General features: G+C 34.0%; 1 long non-coding RNA gene across 6 annotated transcripts; it reads left to right on the top strand.

Annotated features, from left to right (window-relative positions):
- The first annotated feature begins 409 nt into the window (after positions 1-409).
- Positions 410-14,771, top strand: LOC106055796 (uncharacterized). 6 transcript variants are annotated; one of them, XR_008775063.1, is made up of 4 exons: positions 410-546; positions 5,716-7,329; positions 11,089-12,768; positions 12,807-14,771. It is a non-coding gene; the product is annotated as an uncharacterized LOC106055796 (long non-coding RNA). The 6 variants fall into 6 exon arrangements; XR_008775064.1 differs by having other exon boundaries at positions 410-542; XR_008775065.1 differs by having other exon boundaries at positions 416-546; positions 5,716-6,270.
- Positions 14,772-17,612: the final 2,841 nt, after the last annotated feature.

Genomic DNA, 17,612 nt, shown 5'->3' on the forward strand with positions numbered 1-17,612 from the left:
ATGTTCCTTCAGAGTTGAAGATAGTTTACTTCCTAGTCCAATCTCCCGCAGGACGACGGGGGATGGGAGCGGGCAGGGTTTGAACCCGGGACCACCGTTCGTTAAATCCAAACGACAGTCCAGCGCTCAAACCGCACGACCAAGCAGCCAGGGACGTACCGTAGCACGCCCTAAAGTCTACTAAATCCTTTTTTAAAGATCTGTTTTTAAAGTGAAATGAAAGTTTAAGGGTTTTTTTTTTTTTCGAAAGGTCTAACGATAAAACTTAACACTTCTTTTTAACCCCTTCGTACTCGGTGTGTACATTATGTACACGACTTTAAAAGATTTTTTTTTTCACATGAAAAGTTGTGGACAAGTTTTTTAAACACCGGAGATAAATTTATCGACCTCTTCTTTGTTTATTATACACCGTATTTTACACAGAAAGGAAGTGATTATTTTTTAATTTCAACATGTCTAATAGAGGTCTATTACTAGTCTAGAGTTACAGTGTCAACACTACAGTTACTCAGTTCAACTTCATGATAATAAATAGTGTAGTAGGTATGTGACAAAATTTTGTGAAAATTTTTTTTTTTTATTTTGGATAATATATTATTAAAGATCTTGTTCTGAGCTTTCCAATGAGGTATAGAATGCTATTATGCGTCCAGTAGATAAAAAAATACATAAAATTTTGACGTGTTTTCACTTAACATTAAAGTTTAAAGTAATGGGAAACCATGGCACAAGATTTTCTATAATTTATATATCAAAATAAAGCTTAGGGTGTGCCTAATAAAAGTATATTATTGTTTTTTTTTAATATATTTATTAAAAATTTTATTTTAATTTTTAAACAACTCCATATGAGGTTATTATTTTTTATTTTTGTAATAAAATGTTCTTATCTTTCTATTTTAACAAAATGTTGATAACAGATAATTGAAGCACTTGCCCTGAGCTTTCCAATGATATATAAATTATTGCTATATGACAAACGGTTCATTTTTAACAAATTTTTTGTACGCGTTTTCACTTAACACTACAGTAAGTGAGGTTTTATGAAAATTGAATGAAAATGCGTACCATTTCGCTAATTTTGAGTGTATATCTAAAAATTAAAAAACAGAAAAAAGTTCAGGAAGTGTTCAATAAAAGTATGATATATTGTTTTACAAAGTTTATGTATATTAATTTGTAATAAAAAATTCAAAACTATAATCTTTTATTTTTATAATAATATAATATAATGTTTTTTTCATGTTTTTGTTAAAAATACTTTGAATTACTTGTTCTTAGCTTTCAAATGATAATAGATTTAATAGATTATTGCAATAGGCTCAGCTGTATTTTATAAATTATATAGCTATGCAAAATTCCCGGATGTTGACAGTTTTAAACGTGTGAGAATGTGGCGACGTAAAAAAAAAAAACAACAGTGAAACATAGGCAAGCCATGAGGAGGACTTGAACCACTGATCCCCACTTGGCACCATTGCATAGCTGAAACCAGGTACTAGTCTAATATCCACTGTGGCTATTTGACTCTCCATAAAAAGAGCTGAGCTGTCAAGAGAGTATTTTTACCTGGTGTCACATCCCCAACAATATGTGGGCAGACATGTAATCACTTGATCATTGGTGGCAATGGCACATGGTCGGGGTATGTGCTTCAACTCCTCCTCTGGGCTTGCCTCTCAAAAACATTGGTACCTTTGTGCTGATATATATATATATATATATATATATATATATATATATATGCCACATGCTAAAAGCTTCAAACTCCATTATGTTTATGTTTTACAAACTCGTTAGCCTAACAATCAGTGGATCAGAACTTACACGGATGGTTCATTTCATAAAACCATCACAAATGGAGAAGCTGGAATACTCATCAAATAACCAGATGGAGAAAAACTAGAAAAATCCATTATAACTGGACAGCTCTCTGACAGCCACAGAGCAGAAAGGGAAGCACTACTAACAGCTACCATGCTAGCAAAACACCCAAGTACCCTGTACAGTCAAATTGTCTTTCTGACCAATGTAAAAACAATCCTCCAAAACTTGGAAAACTCTCCTACACGAAATGACTCAGGGCAGCACTTATAAAGCTCAACAACTACAGCATTAAAAAAAAATGTTTTAAATTCAATGAATACCAGCACATTAGAACTAGAAGGAAATAATAAGGCTGACACAATATGCAAGTGTGGGAGAACAAACACACACTTAAACATCGCACGTTATCCAGAAGAAATGAAGAAACTAATAGTGAAAAAAATAAATGAGAAATAGACAAGCCCTCATCCAAATCACAAGAAAAATGATGCCTATTATAAGATAAATATAGAAGTGAAGCTAGGTGCTGAAACAAATGATGATACATACATATTAAACATAAATGAACAGCAGTACCAGGGACCAAGTTTTTTAAATGAGAGAAAGTAGTGAATTAAATGCGACGAAAATAAGGGACTGCGCCAACCAAGGCTCAAACCAGTGACCCTGTAAAAGACAACACTGCCTAGCATTATCATTTATTATAAGATACCCAGACAAGATCAACCTTTAATCTTTGGCCTCAGAATCGGACACAACAGAAAGAGACAACATACATTCCAGAAGCTTAAAAATGGAACTAGGAAAATCTGCCCATGTAGAGTGTCATCAGAGAGTGCTGACCATATCCTTAAAAACTGCATTCTTTACCACGAGGTCCAAACAAGACACCGGAGAGCTACCTGAGCAAGCGAGACGCTCTCCTCTTACATGCTCCATGTCAACCAATGCTAGGTCAAAATGCCAGAAAAAAAATCATAACTTTCTAACTGTTCAACTTAAGTCATAATTTATACACCATTGGAAAGTTCTTTCAAAGTATTTTAATGATGTACTAACGAAAAATTGATTTTTCAAAGATAATTTTTTTATTTCACATCCCTACTGTCTATGATAATGAATAATGTAAATGTCTCATTTTAAATGATTATAATGATAATATTCTACTATTATTAGCTATGTGAAATTCCCGGATGTTGACAGTTTTCGACTCGCGGGAAAAGTGGCGACACCATTTTTCATGTTTATATTTATTAAATTATGGGTGCTATTGATTTAAACTAAAGAATGAAGAACCAGTCAGTATAAGAAATTTAATTAATTTAATTGTAGACCTAGTCCTAGTATTCGTAGTAAATTTCTAGCTCACAAATGTGATTTCATTTATATTTATGAACTCCACTTGTTTAGAATATAAATATTGATGAAATAAACAAATTATCGGGTCTATAGCTACAAGAAATGTTAGAGAGGTGTGGACAAAATGGCGGCTTTGTGATGGCAGAAATTAACAAAATATCTAAAAAGTGGGATCAAATCGTCTGAAACAATTTTATTTCAAACTGGCTTTAAAATTATAAATAAAATAGATCCAAACATTGAAACTCTTCTAAAACTATCAAGAAACATGCATAATTGTTATATCTACTAGCCTATGCATGATTTTATTCATTAGAAAGTTTAGTTTTCAAAAAAAAAGTCCATAGTCCATAGGGAGCAGTGCAAATTTATGTTTTCAACATTATAATCGATAACAATTGAAGAAAGTAATGTATCCTGATAAAACTTGGCAGAAATATGGCCAGTTATATAATCTATTACGGGGAAAAAAATCAACTTCTTAGGACTTACCTGAAATGAGTATCTGTAAAAATAAAAATACATAATATACCTTCAAGTTAAAAAAAAGTAAGAAAATACACATGAAAAAAAAATGTTCCTCAATATAAAATGCATCCATATTCACCCATTTTGGCTACGATTTCAATGGATTTAAAATCATAATCGATTTCAACCAAGGGTCTATGTACAGAAAGTAAAAACGAATCTCAAATTTTGACGGCATTTTTTTACTTCCGGTTTTACGGATTTTCACATATCTATAGACAGTAACATCACTGATTTATCATGTCATGATAATGATTATTAACATCTACTATGTTCACGTGTCTCACTTAACTTAAGATAAGGAAAAAAAAACATGATCGATAATTGGTGGTACGACTTTGTCCTTCTAGATCTAGATCTATAAAATTAAGATATATTATTTATATATATCTAAATTATTCTAAATCTAATAGATTTTTACAAATATATAAATAGTAACTATTCTACAGGTGTTTATTTGAAAATTTCGAAGCATAGATTTGATAGATGTTATATTTATTAGATTTATTTCTAAATGTAGTCTAGATCTAAAAATAGATCTAATAGAACTTTATAGCTAGGCGAAAAAACCCGGAAGTGGGGAAGTAAAAAATGACAGATAAAGTTGAGATGGCGTTTTTGACTTCTTTTTTTTGCATAGAAGGCCACACTTGGAAATTTATTACACTTTTGAATGAAATGTGAGAAGTTTTAAACTTGTGTTATCGATTACTTTAAATTTAAACAATGGCCTAAAAAAAAGCTTAATTACGATAAGTTATTTATCATTTTTAAATTTATTATAAAAAATACCCCTATTTTTGTTTTTACCAGGAAAGTGATCACAGATTTTTTTTTTCTACTCTAGATATCATGCCTGGCTATAATTCTACCAAGTTTTATCGCAATATCCTATGCCCATTATATGAAAAGTTGAAAATACGGTTAGCATTGTTGGCTATGGGATTTTACTGTTTTTGAAAAAGTTTGATAAACAAATTTCATAATCATAAGATTAAAAAAAAACGCTTCAGGCCATGTAAGGCCTAGTATTCTGCATATATTAAAATACTAAAAATACGCTCATTATTCTAAAGGTGCATTTGAAAAAACAGTTGTTTCCTAAATATTTTGATTATAATTTTTAAATGGTTGTCAAGTGAGATAACTCTATTTTCTTCCGCCATATTTGCTAACTCAAGCCACAAATTTCTCTTCATCATTTGATTCACTGTTATTCAGCTTTAAAACTGATACTAAAACTTGATTGGTTTATGTCTATGAAGTGACAAGTGTAAAAAATTACGGACTTCTGATGAGTCATCAAATTGTCGAAAATAAAATCATTATTATCATTCATTGCTGATGAATGATGAATCAGCTGATCTGACGGACTAGACTTAAGACTACTAGAAATAGTTTTTTTTTAAATTAAAATAAATAAATTTTTTCTTATTCATAACTTACTTACTAGTTTAGTATTTTGATCTAGATCTAGTCTTATTAACAACATGTAATAATTTATTAATAATAACAAGTTGAATAAGTTTTCAGAATTAATTTTGATCTAGAATTTTTTTTTTTATTTATGATAAATTATCATAAGTGATAAATAGCTTTAATGTAATTTAAAATCAAGCTTCATTTACTAACTAGTAACATTACTAATATTTATAATATAGATTTATATTGTAAAATTAACTTTTTTAATTAGTCATTCATGTTTCATAAAAATCATCATCTGGCTTGCTTTTTGCTATGTATTCTACCCAATTTACTTACTCACTTAGTGTATTCTTTACATAACACTAAATACCATAATAATAATTTGCACATAAATGAAAGCAATAATAATGATGCTATACATCTATAGACATAGTTGGCATAATTATATATTAGAGTACTAAGAGTAGAAATATTTCAGATTAGAAGTAAAATAGAAGATGCCTTTCAATTTTTTAATTGATAAATCTAGGGCAAAATTCAGCAGAATGTGTTAATATGAAGTTTTATTTTCAGAAATCATGCCTAAAACGAAAAGGACTGCACCAGTTCATTCACAAGCTCAGGACTGTTTCAGTTTCTCCAGGAAAAATAAATGATATACCAGAACCTGGATCTAGCACTACAAATAAAATATGTTTATATGGCCATGCCCTTCATATTTTTATTGCTAAAGACTCATCATATACGACTGCGACAGAGATATAATATATTCTTCCTATGGACTTCATTCATCTGAAACCTTGTCAAAATTAAAAAGTTTATTTTCCAAAACATTAACAAAGTCTAAAAAAACATTTAGACATCTTGATGATATAACAAAAAAATGCTCTAAAATATTTTATCGACTATCCTCTCATACTGTCCCTAATCCTGATTCCAACATTCAAACACAAATTGTAGAAACCATAATTACACCAGTAAATGCATCGATTCCCCCTGCTTCAAACATAAGAGAGGAACTTACACCCAGAAAAAAAGCCTTAAAAAGGCGTTTTTCTTTGCTCTCAGAGTCTAGGAGTGAGGAAAGAAGCAGACACACAGAAAACAATGAAGCAACTCAAATTACAAGTTAATTTTCATCCTAAATTAATTAAAAACTTTAAGCAGTCAGCAGAGGAAAAACAAAACTATTATAAAACTTAAAAAGGAATTTAAAAAACTTAAAACTGAATCTGGCAAAGAAGAAATAGCTAAATTGAAAAATAAATTAATAGAAACAAAAAATAAATACAATCATTTAATAATTAAAATTAAATCAAATTATAAAAAAGAATTGTCTGAGAGGGACACAATCCATAAGGCCCTTCAGTGTGACAAACTGGTCCTTGATGATAAAGTTTTACAAAAAAAAGACAAAAAAACTTATAATGTAATAGCCAGATTGATTATTTATGATTGTATTTCTAACAATGTCCTCTCCAAAAGAATCCCCTCTGTAATTGATAGTTTGTCACAGAATGGGGATCCTTATTGATTATTTCCCTGACAAAAGTTCAATTGAAAATTTTGTAAGAGAACTTGTTGTTATATCAGACCTACAAGCCGCTGAAGTTGTCATGGCTATACCAGGTCTAACTCTTGGGTTTGATGCCACAACCCAAGAGGGTGTACATGTCAACTCAGTGCATCTCACCACCAAGTCGTTTATTTGTCTACAACTCATTCTATTGCTAACACCTCAACTTACCCATAATTAACGCCATTGCCTGCCATGTTCAAGCTGTGCTTCGCCTGGCCAAGACGACCCTTTGTGTTTCATCCTATTGTACTAACAGTAGACCATCATTGAATTCAAGTATTTAGCGTTTATTGGCTACAACTCATGCTATGGTTAACACCTGAACTTACTAAGAATCACCTGTATTAATGTATAGTATGTCACCATCAACAGTATTATATGAATGTTGGACTAACACTCTAGATCTTCATTGCATTCGACTGCTGCCTACATGTGTCATGGCTAATACCTCATCTTACCATAATGAATCAACTGTATCATCTTCAACTACTGCCTACAACTCATGTCATAGCTAATACCTAATCTTACCATACGGAATCACCTGTATCATCTATGTCATCTTCAGTATCATACATCAGAAACTTTATATCCAGATGAAGCAATTGATTGTAAGCTGTCATCAGTGACTTTGTTACCCAACATTGATGAGATTAACTTTTTTTTATGTTAATTAATATACAAATCAATATATACATAGAAAATGTACAACTTTAGCTTTCTTCTGATACATGGTTTTGTGTTTGTTTATTAAAAATAACGAAATTATAAGCATTATCGTAAAAAAAAATGTTTTCTGACCTCATTATTCTTATTTTTTTTACCTTAATTACTTAAGCATTATATAAATTAATAACATGCTTGTGTAGGACACATCATAAACTTTCATTTGATATATAATAATAAATGGTAAGGTCAAAATTAACGAAATAGTGAGTTTTTTTTGTTGAATTTTACAAAATCTCGTCTCACTTTTTCCATTGGGTTCAATGTTAAGCAAAAACGCGTCACAAAAAAAATAATCATAACTTTCTAGCCGTTAAACATACAGTCATAATTTTAAATCAGTGGAAAGTTCTAATAAAGTACTTTAATGATTTACAAAGTAAAAATTATTTTTTTTTTCCAAAAAAAATTTTTTTGTTCAACTCACTAATCTTTACATTTTAAATGTTAGATCTAGATCTATCACTTCATTTTTAGCGGCCCCCGTAAGGGGAAAAAGCCGCTATTAGGTTTGTGCAAAATGTCCGTCTGTCCGTCTGTCACACTCAGATCTCGAAAACTAGAAGAGATATGAAAATTATTATTTCATCATTAAATGCGGCTTGAAAAGTTTAGGTGCAACGGCTACTTTTGGTTTTCTAAAAGCAAACCGTTTAATTTATAAAATTAATTATGCAAGCGATTTTTTCATAAAAATACACCAATTCTAAAACAATTACGTAAATCTAAGGGAGGCAATGTTACAATATGCTAACAAAGATGGATAATTTGTGTGTATTTTCAGTATCACTAAATCAAATATGTTTATAAAATGTACAAGAAATGTTTACAACAAATATAAATAATAGTTAAAGGTGTTTTTTCTGGTCAACTAGCTGCTAAAATTAATAGAAAACATTTCTGTTTGTTTATAAAGGCTAATAATGCACTTTGTATGTAAATGTCACGCACATTTTTTAAAATAGACTTTTTATGCAGCGAATTTCGAGCAGTAGCGTAACGTCAGAACATGCTATGATGCTAAACCAATTCCTTAAACTTTTTTTTAAAAATCAGATTTTATTTATTTTTTGTTTAGTGCCCCTCATCCGAATAAAAGAAGCTTATTTTTGTGCGTTTTGTCTGTTGGTCGGTCTGTCGGTCTCGATAAGATTAACAAATAACACTAAAGGAAGGCTATTGTAAATCTGATTTAACCATTAATTTTTCATTCAGGAATATTGCAATAGTTTTAAGTATCTATAATAGATTGTTCCGGATGTTTTGTGAAAAACAAATCAATGCCAGCGAATATTTTTTTGCTCTTCTAAATTATATTAGATTTTATTTCCATGCTTAAACGTTGCAAGAAACACATTGTTCCGGTTTTTTAATGTAAATAGCATATAAATGCTAACAAAAATAATCTATACCGCTTTATATTTCAATAACTATAAAGTTGTTCCGGATATTGTTTTATAAAAAATAAATTATGTCAAATGATTGTTTGAAATCGCATAATTTACTAATCTTACACTTATATTCTTTGACACTATGTCACTGTAGTTTATCTATCCATATCAACTGTTCCGAATTTTCAACTTAAAACAAATTTATGTCAAATGATTTTATTTTTTTCAAAAATATCGACAATAGGTTGTTCAGGATTTTAAAATAAGAAAGTAATTTACTCGAAACGATTATTGAAAATCACTTTTTATTTTATTTTACAGTTAATTTTCTTGCAGAAACATAATAAAAGTCGTTTAATCGGTAAAGAATGTTCAGGTTTGTTTCGAAATGTTTGAAATCCCTCTTCTAAAAATTAAAGAAATAAGTTTTTTTTTTTGCGAAAATTGGTTGTTCCGGATTTTTTATGAAAAATATTTTAACTCTATTTATGTAAAATCGCACTTCTCTCTTACACTACATTTAACTTTCTAGCTAAAACGTTAGAAAATCTTATTATCGTTAATATTATGTTCCGATTTTTAAGGAAAACAACTTCCTAACACCAAAGTATGGTTTGAAAATCTCTCCATAAGGCTATGGTACATCTAATTTTCATAACAGACCATCCCACAAATTTAACTTAAGGTATCTCACTATAAATACATAAACATCTGGAACAATCTATTACAGAAACTTAAAACTAATGCAATATTTCGGAAGCGATATTAAATTTTAATCAGATTTTGAATAACTTTTAGTCTTTTTTTTTCGCTATTAAAATGACGGACAGAGAGACTGACAGACAAAACAAAAAAGCGTCTTTAATTCCTTTATATGTATGTTATATACAAATTTAGTCTAACTAACCATCAAATGAAATGCTAAAAGATCTCACTCGGTGCACCAATGTCCATGAACCCTCGAGAAGCTGCTCGTATAGAAGACATTTTTTAGTCTAACTAGGACGTGTGACGTAATGGAATTTTTGTCCTTTGACGTCATATGGAGTTAATTCTTAAATGAAATGCTAAAAGATATCACTCGGTGCACCAATGTCTATGAACACTCGACAAGCTGCTCGTATAGATGACATTTTTTAGTCTAACTAGGACGTGTGACGTAATGGAATTTTTGTCCTTTGACGTCATATGGAGTTAATTCTTTAAATGAAATGCTAAAAGAAATCACTCGGTGCACCAATGTCTCTGAACCCTCAACGAGCTGCTCGTATAGATGATATTTTTTAGTCTAACTAGGCCGTGTGACGTATTGGATTTTTTTCCTCTGACGTCATATGGAATAAATTCTTTAAATGAAATGCTTAAACAACTCGGTATAGTAATGTTTATTAAACCTCGTAATGTGACTCGCATTTTAAAAATACAATAGCTAGATTTAGATCTAATCTAGATTTTTTATACTAGATCTAGATTTTTTTTAAACACTAGAACTAGATTTTTTACACTAGATCTAGATTTTTTTTTACTCTAAACATTTTTTAAAAAACTAGATTTAGATTTAAGTTCTAATTAAAATCATTGTAGAATCTAGATCTAGAATTTCTTGGTCTAGTTTAGAATGTTTGTTGTTTTACATGTTTCGGATGTTCCTTCAGAGTTGTAGTCCAACTTCCCTCAGAACGACGGGGGATGGGAGCGGGTAGGGTTTGTACCTGGGACCATCGATGAATCAAAACGACAGTCCAGCGCGCAAACCGCACTACCCGACAGCCATGATTTAGACTAAAAATTTTTTTTTAAAACGTCAAATGAATCTTTGAAACATTATTACTTTTAACAATCAAAACAAAATCACGTCTTGGAGATTCCTTGCGAATATGCGGATCCGACAGGGATCCGTCTCTGAGTTTGTGTGTCAACACAAACTCTCTTTGTAATCTTGTCTTGTATGCTTCTGTTTAGTTCTTCAAAGCATTTGTTTTAAATTAGAATTTGGATTTAAAGATTAGATCTAAAAACAACTAAATTTAATTAATGTATAATTTAATAAGCTGAAAAAAAGGTTAAGTCTAAAAGAAGTCTCTAGACTTCTAGGCTTAAAATTAAATTTCTTTGTGTGTCAATTGCAACATTGAGAGAATATATTTGATCAATTATGTAGGCCCTAAATGTACATTTTATACACATAATTTAAAATATAAATTATAAGTTTAAATATTACATTTGTTCATTTTTGTCTTTAAATTATTTCAGAAAACACCCTGATCTTATTGTTGAGGATGTGTTACAACGGATAACTGCCTGACTCACTGCCTGGTTGTATGATCTGTTCGAAACCTGTCCAGTTCCATTCCTGCTGTCCTTCAAGAGTTTTAGGCTAGGACGAAATATTACTACTTCATGACTACACACAGTGGTATCTAACTGTGAGGTCTTTATTACAACAGATCGCTGCCTCGTCGTTTGGTTTTGAAATGCCATCATGATGATCACCTTTTTTAATCCTGCACAGTTCCATCCCCTGCTGTCCTACAGGGTTTTGTACTAAGATGTAATATTACTACTTAGAATATCATGTCTCCCCCCAGAGACAATCTACTGTTGAGGACTTATTACAACGGATCACTACCTTCATTCTGTATGGGCTTCAAAGTGTCGTCTTAAGGGTCACCTGTTCAACCCCTGCCCACGTCTATCCCCATCTTAACATACGGTACTCTAGAATTCAAACATTTTTTGAAACAGTTGTTTGGCATCCTTATTTTGAACTTCTCTACGATCTGCTTTGTGCTTGTGATCTCATAAAAGTTCTTGTTTTAAAGAAAAACATTATATAAGTGCACAATAAAGAAATGGCTGTAAGACGTACTCAAATAGTAAATTTAGATCAAATCATGACTGAGCAGCAGAAAAAAATGAGAAGTGGACTTAAACAAGATTGTCAGCAGCAATCAATACAAAAGAAAACTGCCTGGCCTGGTTAGCCAAACGTCGATTGATTAGAAATACACACGACTGTATCATATGTCATCAGCCAGCAACATTGGTCGCGTATGCTCAAGGAATCGACGGCTTCCGTTGGTCATGCCGAGGATGTGCTTTTCGCAAATCAGTTCGAGATAATTCGTTCTTCAGTGGTAGTCACATAGCACTTGAACAGTTGTTACAGTTGATTAACTGTTGGTGTTATGACATGCCCCAGTTTAACATTATCCATGAAACAAATATTTCGTGCAAAACTATTATAGACGTGCAATTTTCGCAGAGAGGAATGTGAAAACTATATAGAAAGACACGGACTTTTGGAAATCGGTGGCATCGACAAAAAATGGAGATCCAATTGTTGTTGAGATAGAGGTCAGTGGAGAGAAGGCCACTGGGTGTTTGGAGGTGTTGAAAGACTTTCCAAAAAATGTTTTTTAGTCGAAGTGCCTGATCGCACTGCAGCAACATTAACACAAGCTATAACACAACACATTTTGCCTGGTACGCACATAGTATCTAATGGATGGGCTGTTTATGCTAATATAGCAAACATAAATAATGGGGTCTACAGTCATTCTGTAGTAATACATCAAGACCACAATGACAGCGATACACACACTCCAAACATCGAGACAACTTTGTAGACCCCAACAACAGCGATACACACACTCCATACATGGAGACTATGTGGATGAGAGCTAAACGAAACTTAAAACACCAATTCGGAACAAGCAACGGACTCTTCCATTCATATTTCAATGAATTTATGTTCAGAACTGCCTTAGGGCATCAACATATTTTTTGTGAACTATTGGTGGGAATTACTGAATCATATCCTATGCATCTATGCATAATAGTTACTGGATGTAAAAATCGGCCCTGGCAATTCTTGACAATCCAGCCCAAAAAATTGTAGGCCTATATCATATGACGAGATTCCAATTCTAGGTCTACCGGTAAATCATATGACGAGATTCCAATTCTAGGTCTACCGGTACCTGTCTTCAAAATTATTAGGTTAAGTTTGATAATTTATCAATAACTGTGCGCGTGCAAATATTAGACTCCTTATAATAAATATAGGTCTTATGTTGCTTTTTAATCGCTCAATGTGTAGGCCCTAAAAGGATTAAGCCTACTAGAAGAACTATCTACGGATGTAGGCTATTACATTATTTCGAAGAAAGGGTTAGATTAAATTAGTATTACACTGTAGAGTCAGATTTTTTAAACACAACTCTCAGAGAGTTCTTTTATAAGAGCATACCTATGATAAAACATTTTAACAATTGGTAGTTCCCGATTTCTCCTCAGTCACGGATTTCTTCTCAGTCATGTGGGTGTGTTGTTTACATTAACGACCTCATTGATTTCATTGTAATTTAAACATGAAAATAGTCTCGATCTATACATTTTTAAGTAGGTACCGGTAATAAAAAGTATGTTACAATAATTCACTAATTGTTATGATTATTTAGTAGGACTACTATATCTAGGCTAGCACTAAATCTAGATCTACACCTTATCATAGGAAGATATTGCCATGTATAAGACTACAGTCACGTGACTTTTTATAAAGTAGGTCAGAGATTCGGAACTACCTCATTTGATACATAGTTACATAGCATCCATTTGCTACTTCTTGTGGCCCCACCGGCCCATTTTGGTACCGGGCATTTGCCTGAATGCCCATATAGCCAGTCCGCCCCTGCATCTACAGCACCAAGGTTCGTAGTGATCCTTAAAAAAATGAAAAGTCTCATAAAATCCTCCAAAAAATTGCCCTCACCTAAAATCTAGGCCTACTTGTAGAAGTGGACAGTCCGTAGATCTAGCTAGTGACAGTGTCTATATTTAGATATAAGTCTATATCTAGTGAAGATAATTCGCACCTTACTTGAAAACTCAGTGAATTTTAGTCAATTTAAATGTTCTCGATACCGGTATATGTAATGTCATAATTTACGCTAAATCACTAGAAAGTTCATGTATGTTAGTGACTTAGATCGATCTAGTCTAGATCTACGGTAAATTGTGCTTGAAAAAAAATGCTGATAGGTCTTATCCCCCCCCCCCTTTTTTTTTTCAATCCAAAAGCCATCATTCAGTACGCGAATGTCAACTTAACATACAAATAGGCCTGTACATTATACAGGCTCTGTTGATGAAGAGGATTTTTAATAAAATAGTAAAACATTACCGTTACCTCAAATGCACATCATGACCATATTTAAGATACACACAGAGAAACTTTTGTATATTTTTAACATCAGAGAATATTATGAAGGCATCTCTTATTTAAAAATATGAAATAGCGACCTATTTGGGATATTTTAAACAAATCTTTGGAAAAAAAAAAGATGACATTGTTCTCTGTTCTGGCTGGGATGTTGGCTAGAAGTGTATTATTTCCACAATCAAGTAGGCTACCAATAATTTATTTGAGAAAATGCATAGTTGTTTTTTGTATGTTGGCCTATTACAATCTTAGTAACATTTTCACGACATTAATTTGTTGTCTAGGCTTTATCTGCAACTTGGCTAGATTTTTTTGGGCTGAGGGGGTAGGGGTGTCATTTTAAAGGCTGCCAACTACAAATAAACATTTCTTTTACAAATCTAACTATTTATGTACTGTTGTGCTGATAGAAAACATGGTCTTTTTCTTATTTCGCAGCCTCGGACTCCACAAGTGTTTGTCAACCCTGCTATAACTGTTTGTAAAAGCATGTGTGTGTGAATGTGGGCTTGCTTTAGGTTTCTTCTGAAGCATGAACTTGAAAAGTTGTTGCAGAATTAGGTCAAAGGTGTACAAATGGTAGATTGGGACACAATTGGCGAAGTAAAATACTCAAAATGCAATTTTTTATGTAATACATGTAAGAAAAGTGATTTTTATAATGCAATAGCTTAATAAAATATATTGATTTGATAAAAGTAAATGAATAATTGATTTATATTAGTTATTTAATTATTTTGGTTATAATTTTTCTCTATATAACTATGTTAAATTTTGTCCCCTTTAGCTGCATTGAGTCACGCTGTGTACGTTTGTACACATGATGTAATTCCCTTATTTGTTGACTGATGGAGAAAAGTTTTGCTTGACCCAATCCTGAGGTCCATTACACCATAACCCACCCACAAAATAATTTTTTGGAACAAAATTCTGACTTTGTGTCCGAAGGGGTTAAAGAATTGAGGCGATCATCCCACTCTCCTCACAACTTTCTGTGCCCTATATACTGCCTAGGCTGATTAGGCCTATAGTCGCCTTAACAATGTATAGATAATAATAAATTGTGGCATGCAGCCTGTTGCCACTGCTTGGGGACTTTCGGATAATCAATACGACATAATTTATTCCAATATGAGGGTAACAAACTTATTTTACATTGAGCTCAGTAGGCTAAGGATTAAGTAGCCTATAGAAAAGCTAACAAAAAGGTTCATTTATCTTATAAATAACAGATGTACTTCTTTCAAAAGATTTTAAAAATACCTCCATGACAGACGTTCCTTCAAAAGAGAAAAGAATTACATCCTTCGCGTTTTCATGTCTATTCGTGCATGTTATGTATAGACCTTAATCTAATCAGTGGTAGCCTACATTTCGAACTACGCCAATTTTCGCTGGTAAATGGTAACCTACATTTCGAACTACGCCAATTTTCGCTGGTAAAATCTTGGCAGATAAACCCGCATTTCCTTGCGGAGGGAACGAACCGTTATGTTAGCGTACGAAAAATACAAGCGGCTGGAGAACGACTGCCTTCTCAGAAGCATAGTGGACGACTGGGTGGGTAGAGGTCGGCTCCTTTATGAATACCGCGTTATAGCTATTCCAAAAGTTCGGCTTCCCACAGGAAAGAACTATCGTTCATACAGTGGCCCTCCATCCGGCTTCTCTGAAGGCGTTAAGCATAGACCCAGCCACATGGGAGACAAGAGGCACATGACAGAGCATCATGGCGCAGCACTGTGAAAACTGGCGCACAGGTTGCTGATGAAAAGAGAACAACGCTGGCAGAAGAAAAACGCCTGAGAAGAAAAGCAAGGCCAATGACACCAGCTCCAGCTGGAATAACCTGCCCAGTGTGCAGCCGAACATTCCGGGCTCACTTCGGTCACACCAGCCACATGAGGAGGCATAAAACCCCAATGCAAAGCCCTCAGTCCCCTGGATGATAAAGTGGTCATCATCGAACCACGATGGACGAACTATATCCGGCAACAAACAGTTCAGAGGTGCGGAAAACGCTGATCGATCCAAAGGTAAACAAGAAATGTACACCAACTTCACTAACCAGCGCTACGAGAGAAAACAAAGCCTGATATCCGAAAGATACCACCAAAGGTAGCCTTAGCGGTGTCCTTTGGCGAGTGACATATTAGGGCCACGAATATTTGTACGATGAGCTGACGGTGACAAAAGATTCTCTTTATCGCGCGGAGCTCAGAGCGGTTGCCCCACTCACTATGCCTTAAGGCCGCCTCTGGATACCGTTAAGGTTTACACAGATGGCTACACGAGGAAGTACAAGGCAAAATGGGCTATGGTGCAATAGTCGGATTCCCCAGTGGAACTGAAATCGGCGAATTGGTAGGTCTATGTGCAGGCGGAAGCAACGACGTTGAATGAATTATGCATAATAAGAGTTGCGATGCCATCTTACTACAACTTGGCGCCACACTTTCATGGAGGTCCTTAGAGCAGGTGGAAGAGGCTTCAGACATTGCCAGTGACAGATTTTTGTGGAAAAAGCTTGCCGCCAAATGCGCCGAACGACGCGGGAGGGTCTAGGTCAGTAAGAATAGCACATTAGGTTTTTGAAATAAAACTTTTTAATATCCTTTTTCTACCTGGTGTCCACTGTTCTGAGGTCATCCATGAAAGTGTGGCGCCAAGTAGGCTAATACTAGGATTTCCCTGTTTGCGTTTTCCTCGTAATTGTCTCCATGTCATCGCAACTCTTGGTATGCGTAATTCATTTTTTCGGAGAACATGTCCCGCAAACCTCATGCGACACTGTCACAACCTAACTATGTGATCGACTCCCAGTTCGGCATAGGATTGTCTTGATTGAGACCCGATCTCTATAACTGACTCCTAAAATCCGTCTTAGCCATCTTTGACATTTAGTCATTTTTTATTTATTAAAGGAGCCAATTTAAGCGACTTGTAGAAGTGTGTTACCTCTCTTGGCTACGCTCTTGGAATTTGATGACTGGGCGTCCCGAGACATGACGTTAAACTGCGCTCCTCTTTCCTTAGCACTTTTGGAGCTCAAAAGTGCCCTACTTCTTTTCTATCATTGTGTCTGCCTCCTCTTTTCCTAAGTCTGACTTCATTGATCATCACACTGTCTCCTTAACTTTAAATTCTCACTACGTCCTAGACCAGTCCGTTTGCCGTGGACTGCGATGGGTAAGGGGGGATAAAGAGATCCTGGTGTTTGAGTGGTGGCTATCTGAGGATAAACCACAACAACACAATACTTTGGCTCCAAGTTCCCCTAGACCTGAGACCCAGATGGCCCGCTCTGGGTCAACCGGCTGGTCATGCCGAGCTACCAGCATAGGTCGTCGACCTATGCTGGAGGGCGGTGGCTGGAGGGTCAATCAGGGAGCTGCTGTATCGGACACATGTCCGATGTAGCAGCTGACTGAGTATAGCACCTGTGTAGCCCTGGCGGGCTCATTCTGGACATCCGAATGGCCCGTCCCCTTGTTGGACTCGATGGCGGGTGGGGAGCACAGGTGCCGAATTAACCAAAATATATATGGACAAA

This window comes from Biomphalaria glabrata, chromosome 15, assembly GCF_947242115.1.
Source record: "Biomphalaria glabrata chromosome 15, xgBioGlab47.1, whole genome shotgun sequence".
In the NCBI taxonomy this organism is placed as follows: domain Eukaryota; kingdom Metazoa; phylum Mollusca; class Gastropoda; family Planorbidae; genus Biomphalaria; species Biomphalaria glabrata.